Source organism: Coturnix japonica, chromosome 28 (assembly GCF_054131305.1).
Source record: "Coturnix japonica strain WE chromosome 28, WE-NBRP24, whole genome shotgun sequence".
Classification (NCBI taxonomy): domain Eukaryota; kingdom Metazoa; phylum Chordata; class Aves; order Galliformes; family Phasianidae; genus Coturnix; species Coturnix japonica.
This window is the reverse complement of record NC_140690.1, coordinates 7,822,501-7,827,500: the sequence shown is the minus strand read 5'-3', so window position 1 is coordinate 7,827,500 and position 5,000 is coordinate 7,822,501. Positions and strand designations below refer to the sequence as shown.

The 5,000-nt window shown below is 70.8% G+C and overlaps 1 long non-coding RNA gene across 1 annotated transcript; it reads right to left on the bottom strand.

Moving 5' to 3' along the window:
• Positions 1–230: 230 nt before the first annotated feature.
• LOC146756233 (uncharacterized) lies at positions 231–1,007 on the bottom strand. The gene is made up of 2 exons (XR_014937654.1): positions 845–1,007; positions 231–308 (listed from the first exon to the last, which is right to left on the bottom strand). It is a non-coding gene; the product is annotated as an uncharacterized LOC146756233 (long non-coding RNA).
• Between the last annotated feature and the right edge of the window lie 3,993 nt (positions 1,008–5,000).

Genomic DNA, 5,000 nt, shown 5'->3' with positions numbered 1-5,000 from the left:
TGACTTCTGCCTTCCCTTCCCTTCCCTTCCCTTCCCTTCCCTTCCCTTCCCTTCCCTTCCCTTCCCTTCCCTTCCCTTCCCTTCCCTTCTCTTCTCTTCTCTTCTCTTCTCTTCTCTTCTCTTCTCTTCTCTTCTCTTCTCTTCTCTTCTCTTCTCTTCTCTTCTCTTCTCTTCTCTTCTCTTCTCTTCTCTTCTCTTCTCTTCTCTTCTCTTCTCTTCTCTTCTCTTCTCTTCTCTTCTCTTCTCTTCTCTTCTCTTCTCTTCTCTTTCTCCTCGTCGCCCGCGCGTGAGTAGGCCCGGCCCGGCCTCTGTCACGAAGAAGGGGGTCGCTTGCGTGGCCGGGGAGGGATGGGGGGGGTCCGCGACGGGGTTGCGGGTATGCGGGTAGACCTGGCTGCCGGCCGGCGCCTGATCTTCCCGGCCCCGCGTCCGTCTTCCACCTTCCCCCCCCCCCCCCCCCCCCCCCCCAGTCCACACCGCACGAGCGGGAACCCGACCCGTACCCGACGGCGGCCCGCCTCCGCCTGCCCCCACCCCGGCCCTCGCCCACAACCCGCCCTCTCCCGGACGCATCTCGCCCGACCGGCCCGCGACCGTGTTTTTTTATTTGTTTGTTTGTCTTTGTTTTTTTTGTTTGTTTGGTCGGTCGGTCACTCGCTCGGTTACTTGTTTGGACCCGATTGGCCCGTTTGGTTTTTTTCTTTTCTTTCCTTTTTCCGCCGGGGTGCTCCTGACGGCTCGGCCCAATGGCGGCTCGACTCGGCGACCGGAGCCCGCCAAAACGCCTCGCCACCCCCCAGCCCCACCGCCACCACCTCCTCCTCCCGCCGAAAATCCCACGTACCGTTCCACCTCATCTGCCGGCTGGGAGAGAGGCTAGGCGCGAACCCCGCGGGGGACGCGGCCGCCTCCCGCCGGCCCACCTCTCGCCGCTGCCGTCTTCCCGCCGCTCTTTCGCCATCCCTCGCCACGCGGCCTGCCCGCAGTCCGGATATCCGGCCCGAACGGACCTTGGTGGGCGGGGCCCGCGCACGCGCCCACGCTCTTCCTGCAGAGCCGGGGAGGCGGGGGGGGGGCGGGGCGGCTTTTCCAAAATCTAAAAAAGGGGAAAGCAAAGAAGAACCCACGAGAAAAACAAACAAACAAACAAACAAACGGAAAATAATAAAACCGAGAGGGCGCGTGGGGGCACGGACAAACAATCGAACGGACCAAAGTACGAACGAACGGACGAACAAACAAACACGCAGACAAAAGGGCAAAACCGCGGTGGCGGTGGCGGGACGGCCAGCTTCAAGCAAGGCCGAACCGAGAAGCCCGGGTGCGCCCCGACCCGGCGAACAGCGGCCGGCTCATACGGGCACCCTGGTCGTTCCGCGGCTGCGGCCGAGTGGCGTCTCCGTGGCGCCTCCGGTGCTCCGGCACGGTCTACCCGGCTCCGAGCGGGCCGTGGCGCTCGGCGGCGGCTGCTAGAGGTCGCTGCCTATGCGGCTCGACTAGGTCGGCACGGTCTACCCGGCTCCGAGCGGGCCGCGGTGCTCGGCGGCGGCTGCTAGAGGTCGCTGCCTATTCGGCTCGACTAGGTCGGCACGGTCTACCCGGCTCCGAGCCGGCCGTGGTGCTCGGCGGCGGCTGCTAGAGGTCGCTGCCTATGCGGCTCGACTAGGTCGGCACGGTCTACCCTGCTCCGTGCGTGCGCGAGGGCTCGGCGGCGGTCGCTAGGTGTCGCTGCACGTCTGCCAGCCCGTCCGTCAGCGACCTCTAGCGTCCGCGGCGGAGCAGGGTAGACCGTGCCGACGTGAGCCGGCCGCCGCTCAGCGACCCCTGGCCGCCGCCGCATGAGCTTCGGTCCGCTCGGAGCCGGGTAGACCGTGCCGACCAACTCGAGCCGGACGTGCAGCGACCGCTGGCCAGCGCGGAGGCTCGTGTGCGCCGGCACGGTCCAGCCTCTCCCGGCGGGCTCCGTTCGGTTCGGACGTTCCTCCGTGGTGTCCGGGGGGTCTCAGCCGCGGCGGCTCGAGTGCGCCGGCACTGCACAGCCCCTCCCTGCGGGCTCCGCTCGGCACGGACTTTCCTCGTCGGCGTCCGGCGATCTGAGCCGCGGCGGCTCGAGTGCGCCGGCACGGTCCAACCGCTCCCGGCGGGTTCCGCTCGGCTCGGACGCTCCTGGGCGGAGTCGGGCGATCTGAGCCGCGGCGGCTCGAGTGCGCCGGCACGGTCCAACCGCTCCCGGCGGGTTCCGCTCGGCTCGGACGCTCCTGGGCGGAGTCGGGCGATCTGAGCCGCGGCGGCTCGAGTGCGCCGGCACGGTCCAACCGCTCTCGGCGGGCTCGGCTCGGCTCGGACGTTCCGCGGCGGCGTCCGGGGGGTCTCAGCCGCGGAGGCTCGGGTGCGCCGGCACGGTCCAGCCTCTCCCGGCGGGCTCCGCTCGGCTCGGACGTTCCTCGGCGGCGTCCGGCGATCTGAGCCGCGGCGGCTCGAGTGCGCCGGCACGGTCCAACCGCTCCCGGCGGGTTCCGCTCGGCTCGGACGCTCCTGGGCGGAGTCGGGCGATCTGAGCCGCGGCGGCACGGTCCAGCCTCTCCAGGCGGACTCAGCTCGGCTCGGACGTTCCGCGGAAGTGGCCAAGTGCCGCTCTTGTGGCTGCTCCGCTGCGCCGGCACTGTGTACCCGGCTCCGAGCGTCTCCGGGGGGGGGGGGGGGGAAGGGGGGGGGGGAGTAATGGGGCGGGGAGTAAGGGGGGGGGGGAAGGGGGGGGTGGTAGGGGGGGGGTGGGGGGCACGGCGTCGGCGGCTAGGCGTCGCTGCCCATGCGGCTCGGCTAGGTCGGCACGGTCTACCCGGCTCCGAGCGGGCCGTGGTGCTCGGCGTCGGCGGCTAGGCGTCGCTGCCCGTGCGGCTCGGCTAGGTCGGCACGGTCTACCCGGCTCCGAGCGGGCCGTGGTGCTCGGCGGCGGCGGCTAGAGGTCGCTGCCTATGCGGCTCGACTAGGTCGGCACGGTCTACCCGGCTCCGAGCGGGCCGTGGTGCTCGGCGGCGGCGGCTAGGGGTCGCTGCCCGTGCGGCTCGGCGAGGTCGGCACGGTCTACCCGGCTCCGAGCGGGCCGTGGTGCTCGGCGGCGGCGGCTAGGGGTCGCTGCCTATGCGGCTCGACTAGGTCGGCACGGTCTACCCGGCTCCGAGCGGGCCGTGGTGCTCGGCGGCGGCGGCTAGGGGTCGCTGCCTATGCGCCTCGACTAGGTCGGCACGGTCTACCCGGCTCCGAGCGGGCCGTGGTGCTCGGCGGCGGCGGCTAGGGGTCGCTGCCCGTGCGGCTTGCGTGTAGCTGCCAGGTCTACCCGCTTTCGGCTAGGCTTTGCCGCCCTGTGAGATGGGGGGCGCTAATGCTCCGGAGCTTGCTAGGGGGTCGCTGTTGTTTCTTACCTACCGTTACGTCGACGTAGAGCGCCGCTTACCCTCGGCGCCGCTGCCGGTAGTCGGCGCCGTTCTTTTCCGAAGCAGTTTTTTCTTACGCCTTCCTTTTTCGTCTGCAGGAGCGAGCGCGTGCTCGTCTCCAGAGGCGGCAACGAGCGGGCGCAGGCGAGCGCGGTTGACCGCCGGGCTGTGGATTTTTTCGGTTGCGGCTTTCTGGTGCGCCGCTTGTTTCGCTCGGTCCGGTGGCCTCCGTCGGTCGGATGTTCGCTGCCCGTGTCGCAGTTCGGCCCCGGACTCTGGCGTTCGCTCGTTCCGCGAGCGGGGAACCCGCCAAAATCGGGGCGAAAGGCGAGAGAGAGTGAGCGTGGGCAGGCGTCTCCCCGCGCCGCTCTGCCATGGGAAGAGCCCCGAGGAGGGAGGAAGGAAGGCAGACAGAGACAGGCAGAGGGAAGAAAAGGGCGCGGGCCGGCGTGCCGGGCGGCCGGCAGTCGGACGCAGAAGGGCCGGGGGCGTCCCCGGCGGGTCCCGCCGTCACGAGGGAAGGAGAAGGGGGACCCGGAGCTCGCTTGTCGCGGCGGCGGCGCCGCGTTCTCCCTTTCGCACCGCTCTCACTCGCACGCGGGAGCCCCGACCCGATCCACCGTGGCGCTCCTCGGGCGCGTCGGAGAGGCTTCCCGGCGGGCCGGCTCAATCCCGCTCCCCGTGTCGTTCGGGGCGGCGTGGGGCGGGCCGGTGTTCAGGCAAGGGCGAGCACCTCTCGGCGGACGTTGCCCACGCACACCCACACGCACGTGCGCGTGCGGTCTTTCCGCCGCGCCCGGGTGGAAGGGCTCGTGCCTTCCCCCACCGTCCCTCCTCCTCTACCTCACCGCACCCTTACCCCTCCCGTCCCCTCCCTGCCCCCCCCTTCTTTCCGTCGATCGATGAGGCCATTCGGGTCGTGTCGGTGAGGGCCCCCGGCGGGCCGGCGCCTCTGCGTTCCCCGTCCCGGGGAAGCCGCTGCGGCGTCCGGTGTTCAGGCACGGGCGGTCTCCTCTCCGGTTCGCTTCCCGTCGTACGCGAGGTGAGGCGCTCTCCGGCTCGCTCCGAGAGCGGCCGAGAGCTCGCCCGACCGAGCCCGGCAGTGTGACGGCCGAGCGGCCCCGCGAGCCGCAGGAGTACCCAGTGAGTCGTGAGCGAGGCGCCGGCGCCGACCCCTGTTCGGGACCCGGCGAGTGCCGGCCGCGAGCAGCAAGGCGGCGGGGTGTCAAACGAGGGAAACCGTCCGTTCGGGGAAGCGAGGCGAGGGGCTAGAAAGTTAAGGGCCGGGGGCGTCCGCCGGCCTCCCCTCCGCCCTTCGGGCCGCCGGGGTCCGCGTGCGTGGGGTTTCCTTCCGACGTTCCCGCCCGCTGCGGAGCGTGCCGCCTCGGGAAAGGGTCTCCGGTGTTGGGGCGGCGTCCGCCTCGAGGTCGCCTTCTCCTCTAGCGCGTCCGCCAGTCTCGGGCAGCGGGGTTCCGTTTCCCGCTCGCCCGCCGGTCCCGGAGGGCGGGTCAGCCCCGGCCGGTGCCGCCGTGCCGTGCCGTGCGGCGCGCCCGGCTCCCGCGGCGT